Genomic DNA, 13871 nt, shown 5'->3' on the forward strand with positions numbered 1-13871 from the left:
GGGAAGCAGGGGCCAGACCCTGAGATGTCCTTGTATGTGGCCATGTGCATATGCACATGCATGTTTCTTGGCCCGTGGCTCAGGGCATCTGATCATGAATACCCCAAGGGGCTCTGGGAAAGGGAGATGCAGAAGTCCAACTCAGCTATAGCTGCTCTTCACTGGTGACTCCGGCTGTAGCTGAGACAGGGTTCAGGCTCCCTCTGCTTCCATGCAAGGGTGGGAAGGGGTGGGAGCCTTGATAAGCCCAGCCCCTGCTATAGGGCTCTCAGCTCAGATCCCTCCCATTCAGTCTTCTGGCCTGTCCCCATCTGCTCAAGATGCCTCCTCCTTCCAGGAGAAACTCCAGCAGACCACCGGTCTGGAGCCTGGACACTGCAGCGATGGGCACGTTAAGAAGGTGAGGGATGCTGAACACAGGGCTGGGGTCCTCCGTTTGGGGTGGGGAATAAGAAGGAAAGGGGAGAAATGGCTGGGGTTGGGGACAGAGTGCATTACACTGGACTCAACAAAAAAATGTCCCCCAGAGCCAAACCAGTCTGCTCCCCAGGGCTAAACCAGCCTGAGCAGGCTCAGCCACCTCCCCGCCTCAAACAAGACTGAGACAACATGCTTCCAAGCAGAGCTGTGAAGACAGGCCCCCAACAAAGAGAAAAGGCCCCTCTATAACCCCCAGCATCCAGGGCCCTGAGCCCAACAGCTCATTGTGCCATCCCAGCGAGGACACACCAGCTTCCGCAGCCAGCAGCATGCATGGGGACGATGTGAGCAACAGCGCATCCAGCCGCCTCTGACTCCCCAGCCTGCCTGACCTGGTACCTGCTCACACCTGGAAGGCAGCCTCTGGCCCGAGTCCAGAGCAGGGATTGAACTTCTTATGCCTTGGAAACTGCAGCAGGACCCTGCGGATCACTCTGCCACTGCCCGTCCTGCCTCAGGGCACATCCAAGAACTCCAGCTCTGGAAGCCAGACCCCCACGACACCACCACCAGCCACCACTAGAGGGGATGATGAGGCCAGTTTCAGCCATCCTTTAGGCCCTTCTGTGGAGGCCCCAGCCAGCATCAAACCTGCAGCTTCACGGCTTCTGTGCAAGCCACCCATCCACCCCAGCCCTGCCACGATCAACGCTCCCAGTTTGTAATCAATGCTCCCAATTTGCACTCTTCATATTAACAGAGCACACGTGAGGCCTCTCCCAAGCAATGTGGTCTGGGCAGTACACTGTGCAGCGCTTCAGGTGTGTTACAAGCTTGGTATGTGTGAATTGCCGTTAGAGCTTCACAGGCCCTGGTGCAAAAGCACCAGCAGACCCAGCTCTCTTCCAGGCAGCAGCACAGATGCCTGGGCTTCCCTAGAGACCAGCGAACATCACAAGGGACAACTGGTTTGCTGAGAAAGAACCAGCATCGGACCTGCTGTTTCCTAGGGGCTGACTGGGGGGCTGAATCCTTCAGAAGCTCCCTCTCCAGGGAAAAGCCAGGGTTTGGGGTGTCCCTGTTAATTACAGCCAGGAGCACACAGTGCTGACAGTGCAGGATTGGGGCTGGGCTGCCTCCGTATGAGCCTCCAGGCTGCTCACCTGGCTTGGGAGGGTGTAGGCAGGCTGAGCGCTGGCTGCTGTGAGAGCACTCATGATTCCTCCATGTGCATACAGGCATCAACATACGCCTTGCTACTCTCTCCAAGCAAGGGCAGCAGGCCCCGTGGTCCACCTGGGTAAGGAGACTAGCCTTCACAATCCCCAGATCTAGAGTGTTCCCAGATGCTTCACAGACACCAGGCCCAGAGCTCTGGACTGGGAAATAGCAGAGGGAGGCATTGCAGGCAGGGTCACTACCCTGGGCACGGTGCCACAAACCTGGCTAAGCTGCTTCTGGTGCAGCTTATCAGCCTGCCTGGCATCTCAGCAGGATGCTGCCTGGAGTTTCAGGAAGGATGTGTGTGTGTCTATGCGTCGTGCATGTGTATGCATATGTCTGCATGTGCATCCATTTGTGTGCATGCATGTGTATGCATGTGCATGTGTGTGCTTGTTCACACTAGAGGACAAAGCTCTCAGGGACCCTTCAGAAGGGATGTAGTCCCCATCCCAAGGACAGCTGGATGCCTGGTACATGGAGAAACTGAGGCACAGAGCTGGAGAAGGGCCTGGCCAGCCAGCAATGGGGCTGCAGTCAGAAAGCACAAATTCCTAGCCCCTGGCCCCGCTCCTTAGGATCAAGCCCCGCAGGGCCTCAGATCCTACCCAGCTCCCCTTGCCCATGGCAATCAGCATTGCTGGGTGTGAATACGGCCCCTCAAGCACTGAGCCCTGCAACTGGCTATCAAAGAGCAACACAAAACCCAAGGGGGGGGAGTGGGGGCAGTGAGTGGGACAGAGAAAGTTCCTGACATGGTACTGCTGGTGTAGCCACTGCTGTCACCTCAGGGCTGGTTGACCACCCATGCCTACAGGAAACCAGTAAGCCCTGCTCTCTCCTCACTGGAGAAGTGCCCATGTCACCAGCCCTTGCTGGCAAAGGCCAGGTCCATGCTTCCAGCTTCCCTCCCAAAATAACCTCAATCCACTCATGTGCTGGGGTCAGCCAGAGACTGCAATGTAGGCAGTGTCCACAGCTGTGGGGCAGCCCCAAGCAGACCTGAGTCTGCAGCTGTGCTGGGTGGGCTGAGGGCATGGGCTCAGGCCCATTCCTAAAGTGTTTACACTGCCCAATGGGTGGTTTTCAGCACACCCAGCGCTGAAGGGGATGGGGCTTATTTCTCTAGCTGGAGGGAACCGTTTGTTCTAGATGTGATCAAAGAAACCAGGACTGAATAAACCAGAGATTCATCTCCAAACTCTGTCACAGGGCAAAGCAGAGTCTCCTCTCTCCAGCTCAGGCACATCTGTGGCTTCCACAGGCCAAACTTCCCACCTTCCTGGATGCACTGCCCCTCTATAGCAAGGCACAAATGCCCCTTGGGTTTTTGACTGTAGCCGTGTTGGTCTAAGGAGATAGGCAGGCCAGCTTCTTTGGGTGTTATCAGACCAACTGACTGGCTGGAAAAAGTTCTTGGCAAGCTTTTGGGCCCTGTTATGCCCCCTGTGCAGGGAGTTGCCAGGGTCACACCGAAAGCCTGTTGGCAGAGAAGGGAACTGGACCTAGGTCCCCCACAGTGTGGGCTAAACCACTGTCCCATCCTTCCCACCTGGAGCAGAGGGCAGGGGGATAGACTCAGTGATCCTCCAGGGTCCCTTCCAGCCCAAATGTCTATGAAATCCAAGTTCACACCGCTGTTGCTGGGCTGGGGTTAAACAGAGGCCAACAGCTGGACAGTAGCCATGGGTGCTCTCACATACTCATCAGGCCTGATCCCAGCCCCCTAAAAACCACACTGGATAGCATCACACTCCACACCTGGACCACTGCAGGTGCTACTCTGTGCACGACAGGGTGGGTCTGATCTTTTCCCTTCTCTCCATGACGTTATCCTGCTCTTTGGGATGATGGAAAGAGCAACTGGCTGCAAGTCCAAGCCCACCTGAAAGCCAGCTTTAGAGCGCTGAGTCTGGATTTTTCCCTCCAATAGCATAACTAGGGGTGGGCAACCAAAGCACTGACGCCAACCAAGAGAGGCTGCCCCACATCTCCTCTACATGTCATGTCCCCATGCCTCCACCCCCGGCTCCCGGCTCACTGCTGAATGGGGGGCTCGTGGCAGTAACAGGAATCAGCAGCCAAGGTAAGAGAGGGCAGCTGTAGTGCAGGAAGGGGTGGGGGCTCAAGTCCTGCAGGGAATTAACTCAGAGGCAGAGCAGCAGGGTGAAAGAGAGATGCTGGTTCAGGGCACTAACTGTACTAGCTCTACCTCTGTTCCCCCCCTCCCACCCCCCTTCCCCTGCGCACGTGCACACACACACACAGGGATTGAAAGCATCCACGGCAGGACTGACAAGCCTGAAACAACCTGCACCACAGATGGCTTAAACCAGCAATTCTCCACAGAGGTACTGCTGCAGCACCTGTGGGTGCATGCGATGCTTTTACAGGTGCAGTGCAACACCAGCACTGTGAGGTGTGCAAATGCCTACACGCAATTCATAAGATAAACCCAGAGGTTTCAAACAGGAATCCAGTGACAAAGCTGTTCTGCTTTGCCACGGTCTTTCTGAGGTCTTGGCTACAGAAGAACTGCTTTAGTCTTTTTCTGCCATCAAGAAAGGAGTGAAAGCTGAGAGCTGGCATTTTCTGAGGGGGGGCCTTTTGGGTCTAACAAGGTTGAGAACCACTGGCTTCAATTTAACAGGCTCTAATCCAACTTCAGCCCACAGCGCTGAGTTGCTAGCAGCCCAGCTGTTTGCACTTGTGGGGCACAGGCTGTTTTAAGCAACTCTTCCTTCCATTTGCCACCAGAGAGCTGCAAATGACCCTGATTCAGCCCCCCTTCCTTCCCAACTCCAGGTATTTGTACTGCAGGCACAAAATCAATGCAAAGGTGGGCTCTGCAGCTGGTTGAAACCAACACAGCTTTAACAGTGCAAGTGCTGTGACTCCCCCCATAGCCCATTCGCCCTCCTGGGGAAATCAGGCCCAGGTGGGGATTTTACATGGTCATCATTTTTGTTAAAACACCTGACTGCTCCCAGGTGGTTTCAGTGGGTTGTGGTAGATGCAGCACACCCTCTGCTGAGCCTTTCTATGCAGTCTTGCGTGTGGTTCTGTGCAACTGTGAATTGAGGCTCGTCAGGGGACCTCGCGAAGCCACCTGCCCAAACGTCAGGCACAGGAAAGGCACCCAGGAGCCCAAGCCCCATCCTGCCGCCTCGAACACTAGCTCCCACTTCCGCAGACAAAGGGGGGAGCAGAGAACCCAGAAGTCCCGACTGTCGGTGCCCTGCTCCAGTCCATGCTGCCTCCCCAAAGGGTCCTGGCTGTGTTCCCTCCCCACTAGTCCCCAGGATGCAGGACTACACTAACAGGTCTGCTCTGTAGCTCCTTAGCTCCCCTTCTTCTCAATGAGGCCGGAAAGCCAGGCACCAGGGTGCTGCAATTTGGTTCAACAAAAATTAATTCCCAAGGGGTTTGCTTTGAAAAGGCAGCCACAGCTTGGGCCCTGCCTCTTCTGACCACTGGGACTCCCGGTGGCTGAAACATTACTCTGGCTTGATAGATGAGCCACGCTGGGAACCACCGGGCTCTGCTAACAGCATTATTGATCCCAGTGAAAGCCCCTTAAAGGAAGATTGTAAGTACTTATGCCCATGGCCAGGGCTTGCGATTCCACAATGCTTGCATAGCAACGTCTCTGAAGGCGTCTGTTTGCACCCAGACATGGCGGGGAGAGAAGGAAAGACGGGGAAAGAACAGGAGAGCTGAAAGAGGGCTTCAGCCAAGCCACAACGTGCCTATTGTTCCCCATCTGCTCCAATGCGGAGCGGAAAGAAAGGAGGAAAGATGCTCTGCTGGGGAGGACACCGCCAAGGAGGCGCAGGCTCCAGTCCTACCACTGACTTCCTGCCTGACCATGGGCAAATCCCCACCCAGTGGGGGCCAACCTTTTTGGCAGGCATGACACAGATCAGCCCTGCACACCCCAAGTGCCACTCCCAGCCCCTTGCCCAGGATCTGCTGCTCAGCTTTTTACTTCCTACTCTTTGTCCCCCATCCGCTCTGCTTTCTGTCCGTGCCCTGTGCCCCCTGCCTGGTCTCTGGCTCTGCCTTCTGCCCCATGCCTTATCTGCTGCTATGCTTCCTGTCCCCTTCCTGATCTGCCACACACCACACCCACAGCCTGGCTGTGCCACTTGTGGCTCTCATGCCACAGGTTGGCCACATGTGCCTTAGCCAGGGGTGGCCAACCATGACTTGACTTGCCCCTCTGTACAGAGAGGAGTGTCACACCACCCTCCCCCACCTTGATACCATGGGGATAAAGACATGAAAGGCCCAAAGGAGTATTACAGGGATGGATAACTGCACAACTACAAAGATTTCTGTAAGAAGGCACCGTCCAGGCTGAAACATCCCCAGGCCTGTTCTCCATCTAAAGAAGGCAGGTTTCACAGGTGTGATACCCAAGCCAGAACAGGGCAGGCCACTTTCCATATTAGAGCAATCTTGGAGCAAATCATGCCCCAAATTCAGTTGATGAACCTTTAATATATGAAAGATATTAAAGACAATACCTGGCAGGGAGGGAAGGCAATTTAAACCCAACACAGATTCACTACCAACCACTGGAAAAATGCACTGGTCTTCAAACTACTTCTATTGGTTCAGACAAGGAGCATTTGCAGCCCTGACAGATTACAGCTGAATGCGGGCCCGTGCAACCACCTTCAGAGCCTTGGCACTATGCCGTGTGCTGTCCGAATCTCTCATAAGGGGCATCCCCCATCCCGAAGATCCAAACACGCATGAAAAGGCAAAGAGCGAAAGAAAAGGAATGATCTCTCCATAGCACAGAGAAAAAATGGAGGCAGAGGACGGTAAGGATGCTACACCTCCAATGCAGGTACCGCCCAAGTGTGGTTGCATCATGGTGAGCATCAAGAAAGGATGCGTGGGATTGTGGGGCTGCTGGCTCTCTCAAACCACAGATGGCGTGAGCCTGGCTTGCAATTAAAAAGGTGTCTGCCAACTGCCAGCCCCGTACACTCAGCCGAGGAGCTCTGGCTCAGGCTGGATGCTTCCTGGCTCATTGGCATCAACCGGCATTCAGTGACTAAGTCACAACCAAATTGAGTTCCCTCTCCTACCACTGAGAGGGGAATGGGAGTCATCTTTGTTGCAATGTCCACCAAAGGGACTCTGAATTCACAAAGGAGCAGGTCTGGGAAGCAGAAAGAAATGGGAAGGGAGAGGGGAGACTATTTCACCTGGCAGATCATGGCATTGCAACTCCCACCATGTTTCCCCTACCCTTTCCAGTCTGACATTCAATAACTCAAGGGATGGGCACTTCTCAAGACAACATCCTTGGGAGCACTGCAAAAAGGCCCAAGTGGAAATGCTGCTGTGGTTAAAAATAAATAAGAGGAAGGAGCTTGCTTAGTTCTCCTATTGTCTGCAAGACTGGGACATGGCCCTCTTCCCCCATTCTCCATCCCCTCTTAGATGACTACAAAGCCAAAGCTATCTCTTATTAGGTATCTACATCACACCTAGCATTTACTGTGGGTCCTCGCTCAAAGTTTAAATGACAATGACTCTTAATGACATCCCTGGGCATATAGCTTAAGTGGCTGCTCCACTCCCCAGACCTACAGCAGATGCCCGTCCATCATTTCTGAGCCAAGCTTCCTCCCTCCTCCAAATTACTTAACCTGAAGCACGTCAAGGCTCTGCTGTGGCAAAAGCCCAGAGCAGGATTTTAGTGTAATTGGAAAGTGCTCCCCAGGGCGCAGCAGTTAGCACTGCTGTGCGGGAGGGGCCAAGGGGTGGAATCATTAATGACGGCAACATATGGGCCACGAGAACAAAGGGAGGTGCTGGCTCGGCTCCCCTCCTCCCCGAGGAAGGGCACAGCATTCAGCCAGGCACCAGAGCAGCCTCCAAGGCAGAGGAAGGGGTGACACGGCAGGAAGGAGATGGCGCACGCTCCAGATCCCATTCCAGGGCACCGGCTGGAGCCGATGCCAAGGATCAAGCATCTGGATTTCCCACTGCCCTGTTTGCGAACAGGCTGCTCTCCCCAGCAGGGGAGGACGGGGGCAGCAGGTTCTGCAAGAAAGGAAAGCAAGGAAAAACCCCACCCCACCTCAGCCATGTTAACGCCCCCCCCCCCTCCCATCCCACTGCAGCTCTTCATTGTGGACATGGCAGCCATCATGTGGCACCGAGAAGGGGAAAGCCCTGCCCAGGCAATCAAGTCATTTGTCCAGCCCCAAGTCCATGTGGACTCAACGGGGTTTGTCCAACCTGAGGGCACACAACCACGCAGGCCACCGAGGCACTCGTCCTTGACGAACCAGAGCAAGAGGCATCCCAGCTGGAGGGAGCTGCCACCAGTAATGCCAGAGACCACCTCTCACTGGTAGCAAAAGGCATCACATCTCCTGCTCCCAGCTTGATCCCACCATTTTCCATGCCACACAATAGGGAGAGGAGCTGCCTGCCTCTAATCCCCCCTCTGCAGTGAGGCAGCCCAAGAAACACACCTGGAATCAGAAACCACCCTGTCCCAACCCGACCCAACCACCGGGAGAGGCAGTTTCAAGGCACCCCCCCCAAACCGTGGCATTACTGACCTTCTATATCAGCCTTGTGCTCCATGGGCCGATGACTATAGGTAAGCATGTCTTCCCCACCCACTGCCTCCCCAGTTGCATAGCATGGCATGCACACACGTTCAAGGTCATTGAGACCTGAGCACTACAAGCCAGGTAAAGAGAGGAGCCCCCTGGTAGCTTCCAGAGCGAGGAGCGAACAGCCTCAGCCCAAGGTTTGCCCTGGGATGACTGCTCTGACTGCAGTGACGTTAGAAACAGCAGCAGTGGATGGAGATCGTAATGGTGCAGGTGTCTGGAGGGGTGTGACCCAGGGTCCGTCTACATATGGATGAGGTGGCTGAGGGGTCTCTCTGCTCATACCTCCTTCAGCAGAAGAGTCCTGGGAGGCTTGGCAGGGGTGGCTGTGGCCACATGAGCCAACCAGTTCCTATGGAGGCCTCCTTCTCCCAGCCACCTGTTCCGACTGCCAGGGAAGTCCCATAAGCTTTCCCCTGGTCACCACCCTCATGGGCTCTTTTTCCGCAAAGCCCAGGAGACAAAGGGATTCCTAGGCCTTGGCTCACTGGGCACCACCTTTCTAAGGGGCTGAAACCAGCTCGAGGCAAAAGGTGTCCAGAGCTCCCCTCCCCACCCGCACCCTCGGATCTGTCCCTAGAGATGCCCCAAGGTTTGCTTCCATCCAGGTTTCAGGTCCTTGGAAGCAAACTAGAAAAGCACCCTGCTGCCTGGCTGGGGAAGGTGACCTCACAGGATCTGGCCAGATGAGCCAAGGACCTGCCAAGGGAAGGAGAAACAGCTGCAGCAACACGGTGTGCTAAGCCAGCAGCTCACTACCCATCCCCTGCCCACAGGCAGACCCAGAAGAGAGGTACACCCTGAATTTGGGATGGGGGGAAATCCATAACTCAGCCAAACCTACAGCAAAACTCTGACCATGACCCCAAGCAGACCAGCCCTGTAGTACCTAGGCGCCCTTCTGGAAGATCATCAGGTCCTTCAGCAAGTTGCCACCGCTATGGCTCAACACAACAAAAAAGGGATCCTTACCCTTAGTCCCCCTGCCTGCTGCTGGTAGGAAAACTGAGGCACATAGAGGCCAAGTGACTTGACCAACCATCATGCGAAAAGCAGCAAGGGCACAGTAGGGAGGGGTGTGCCTCTTAGGTTTCAGCCTCTAGGGAGGGAGGTGTCTGTCCCCTCTGAGCCCCTCTTCCTTTTTGATGATATCACTCCGTGCTCCCCACACCATGGATCCCCATCTCACAGCTGCAGCAATGAGCCACAGGCATTTGGTATCATCTTTAACTCCCACCAGCTGCTGGGGCTTGGGCTGACAGACTATTCCCTGCCCTGCCCATGCTCCTCTGATGCCAGCTAGCCTAACTCAGAGGTTCACCCTACTATTGGCCACCACACCAGAGCTTCCCAGCTGCCATACCAAACCCTCTGCCCCCAAAGTCTATATTTACCATCTCCACTCAGCAAGGGGTCAGCAGGAGTCAAACCCACTATAAATAAATGCCTTGTCCCCTCAACAGCTGTGAGAAGAGCTATGCTCTGGGGCAGGAGCACCACTCTCGGGCCAAGAGGTGTAGCTGCTCCTGCCGATCAAAAGTCAGAGCAATGGACATCTCCACAGCATGAAGCTAGTGAGCTTGGCAAAAACGACAGTGCTAAATTCTGGGAGAAACATGGAAATGGGCTCGGGGCCAGGAGGACGAGTTAGTATTTCCATGGGTGGCAACAGATGGGCGAGCAGGCAGGGCAGATTTGCACCTTATAGACTAATTAAATCAGAGATGCCCACTGATGCTACACCAGTTCTGTTCAGACTTGTGCTCACCAGGTCCTTCAGGACTGGACACTGGTGCGCCTCCTTTTAAGTGTACGCTTTTACACTTCCCATCATGCAGTGAAAAGAGGCGGTCTATCACATGGGTTCTCCCCCAACCCGGAGCCAAATATTTGGAAACAGCAGGCAGCACCTCAGAGGCTCCCATCTCCATGCGGCTACTCCCAGCTCAGAGGGGCCCCTTTCTGCGTGGGGCAGCGAACAATCCCCGCTTTCTTCTTGCCGACCTGACCCCTGGGAATGGATGAGGTCATTGGCCAAAGCATCAAACGAGCCTTTCTTGGTCCAGCTTGTAGCATCAGGCAGGGCGAGGCATGGGTGCCGGATGGCAGATGTATAGACTTTGCACAGAGCCAGGCCCAGAGGTGAGGAAGAAGTAAGCCCCACTCTCAAATCTCCATTGTAGCTGCAACTGGGGGAGGAAAGAGGGATAGCTGTGCTCCTGCTTTGAGGCAGACGCAGGGAGCAGACAGCCAACACAGCCCCTCTCTGTCCCCAGCTCTTACAGCACTTTCAGGCAGCGGCTTTGAAATGCCAGACTCCAGGATTCACGCCAGGCTCTGCAGCTGGCTGCCGCCATGCCAGGCATGCTGCCACAAAGAGGGGCAGGCTGGCAGCTTGCCGGGAACCCGAGGGCCCAGCCTGATTTGCAAGTGCATGAAACAGAAGGCACTGTAAGCAAATGAGACCACATGGCACTTGCTCAAGTTTGTGTCCTCTTGGAGAGCGGCATGGGACCGCATGGGCGACCTGCTGCTGGAGCGCCCTTCCAGGCGCTGCACGGGATGGCAGCCAGCAGGACAGGCAGGGGAGGAGAAAGAGGCCACATGGGCCAATGACTAAGGCACAGACTGGGAGACCAGAATACACAGGCTCTATCCCTAACTCTGTCCTCAATGGGCACCCCTGCCCCACATCCTCTGTAAGCTTTCCTCTGGCATGTCTCCTCTGAGTCTAGGCTCTGTGAGTCAAGACCTGGCACTAAGTTACGGCATGGCCTAGGTCTCAGCTGGGGGACTCTGGTGCCACTAGGATACAGAAGAAACATCATGAAGGTGCAGAAGAAGGGAACATGCAGTGACAGGCATTTAGAACTGCTTCTAGGCACAGCGAGGTGGGTACACTAGAGGCCCAGCCTTGCTGGCTTCTGAAGTGTTCAGGGTGACGGGTCAAAGGGTTGGAGGTCAAGCTGCATGGCTAGAGCCCACCACATGCGGTAGCCATCGGCGTGCAAGGCAGCAATGTGGCCAGCGTCAGGTTCAGCTGCCTCTGACTCTTCAGCCCAAGCAGCCACTTACAGCTAGGTTGAGGGCTTTTAGCAGGCTCCTGGAGAGAAACCCATGTGCCTAGACAACTACTAGGCTCAAGCTCGCTTGCAGTAACTACCAGTCTGCTGAACCCTGGTTTCACCCTGCGAATATACACAGCGCACAGTCAGCAACTGCCACGTGGGACTCGCCGTGGCACAGCACCTCTGCATAATCCCAGCTCCTGGCAAGGAACAGGCCACTGTCTGGAGACAGTTGGTGAGGGGGAAGCATCTCTGGGGGGCAGGTCAACCTGGCTAGAGAGAGGGAACCACAGCACTGAGGGGATGAGGCCAAGTTGGCTGCTGAGGTCTAGCCATGCCAGCGTGCCTATCAGAGGTGGAGAGGAGTCTTCTGTGAGACCACGGGGCAGATAAAGCAGCAACAGCATTGCTGGCATGTAGCCTCAATGAAGTAATTTCTCATCTGTGAAATGGGTGACACGTGAGCCCAATAGCAATGCTCTCCAAACCACCTACCACTGAGTCCCCTCTTGCAGGGGTTGGCAACTCGCAGGCCAGACGTGACCTGCAACGTGGTTGGATCCAGCCTACAGTGGCATGGGGGAAAACAGCAGCACAAATTTCATCCTGGAATGATTCTGCCTCTCCACCATGCCATCCATCACCCACGCGGCACCGCCCCATTTTGAGTCGCCCAACTGCCCCCTTCCCCTCACACTGTTGAGGATGGGAAGCTGCATGGTGAAGGTGGCTGCAGGTGGCCTGGGCACCATGAAGGGGAGAAGCAGCCTGGTCACAAGCAGTGACCACACAGTCCCTTTCAACATTCGAGTCATTATTTTTTGCCATGCCACCAACCAGCCCCCCACGCCTGGCTGGCTCACACCACTCATGCAACACCATGTCGAAAAAAAAATCTCCCTGCCTTTCCCCATATACAACCAACTTGGTGCACTGCGAATGTGGGTTCTGTGTCCAGGGGGAAATGGCAAGATAATATCTTCGTAATACCCCACCTCCCAGCCCCTTTCGCTGCTGCATGTACACCAGACTTGTCTACCTGCAAAACTATTCCGGAACAAAGTCACAGCCCAGTATCCACACAGAGCAATCCCAGGTTTACAATCCCACTTTGCCATAGGGCAGACACTCAGCTTCATCAGCAGGCCTGAGACATAAGGAAACACCTTGCTGGTTTTACAAAAAGGGAAATGGAAGGTCAAGCAGCGAGTCACAGGCAAAACTGCACGTGAGACCCAGGAGTGCAGAGGTCACAGGGTGAGGTGCCTCTCTCTCCTTAATCTAAACCAGGTGTGGCCTGGGTTTCTGCACAGTAAAACAGACTTCACTGGGCTTTCCCCATCTCCCAAATAGGAAACAATCCAGAAAAGGGTGGAGAAAGCCAGATTCAGAGCTCACACCATGTTACATGAGCATCACACATATGCAGAGCTCGACACACACAGAGCGATGGACATGGAGAGCAGAAAGGTGGAGGATTACAGCGCTGGGCAGGGTTTGGGGCGAGGAACGGCACCGATGTTAGTTACAAGCTCATCCCCTTCTCCCTGGGTGCTGCTGAGAGCCAGGGGTCAGAGCTCAGGGCACGCAGCACCTCACAGGATGACAGGCCAGCCACAGCAACAAGCATGCAAGAGGCTACAGGCCATGCTTCCCCGCACCGCCTGCCGTGGGCGTCCCTGGCTGGGGCAGCCAGCGAGGCGTGGAACAAAGGGTAGCAGTGATGCAGAAACAGGAAAAAAAAACAAACATTTATTAATTTAAAGCATTGATTTAGGGCATGACAGCTCCTCCCAGCCCCGCTGACAGCTGCTCTGGGCAGCTAAAAATACCAGGTAAAGGGGAAGTGAGAGGAAGGTGCGAGGGGAGGCAGAGGGCAGAACCACGAGGAGGAAGACATCCAACCCGAGACATAACCTTGTTACATCACCTCACAGCACCGAGCACAGCCTGGAGAGCCCACTGCCCTGCCACACCTCTGTGGCTGCTGCATGGGGGGCCAGGTGCCCCCCACGCCTTTTCTGTGCCCTGCGTTAAGTGTGGGGATACCAAGCCATCTCACTGCAGAGTGGCATAGGGTGCCAGGGTCGGGGGGGAGGGGGCTGGAGGCTCATCTGGGATGCCGTGCTCGTTCCTCTGAGCAGCATATGGAGGGATAGGAGGGAACAGGACTCCCTGCTCCCCTGCTCTGCCAGACCTCACTTGTTTCCCAGCCAGCCCACCCCATCCAACACAGGTCACATGAAATGACCTCTCCCCAGTCCAGCGGCTGTTTGAACGCTGCCTGCAGATTCAGCCAGAGAGCCAGCTCGGGGGGCAGGGTGGCACATCCAGCCCTGGGAAGGCTTCAAAGGGCTGCCCAAGGAGGGCTGGAAACCCTCTGGCAGATGCCAGATCGTGGGGACATTCACCCGATCCCTAGGAAAAGCCCCTCACTTGCCTTGCCCCAGGCCCTGCCACTTGCAGCCACAACCCTCAGGCCTTCTACAGGAAGTAAAGGCAAACTCACAGT

General features: G+C 55.4%; 1 protein-coding gene across 2 annotated transcripts in view; it reads right to left on the reverse strand.

Annotated features, from left to right (window-relative positions):
• The window catches only part of CSK (c-src tyrosine kinase), a 53702-nt gene that overhangs the window by 15352 nt on the left and 24479 nt on the right, over positions 1–13871 (reverse strand). The gene's annotated exons all lie outside the window — the stretch shown is intronic.

This window comes from Crocodylus porosus, unplaced genomic scaffold, assembly GCF_001723895.1.
Source record: "Crocodylus porosus isolate Cpor-Errol unplaced genomic scaffold, CroPor_comp1, whole genome shotgun sequence".
NCBI classification, from domain to species: Eukaryota; Metazoa; Chordata; order Crocodylia; family Crocodylidae; genus Crocodylus; species Crocodylus porosus.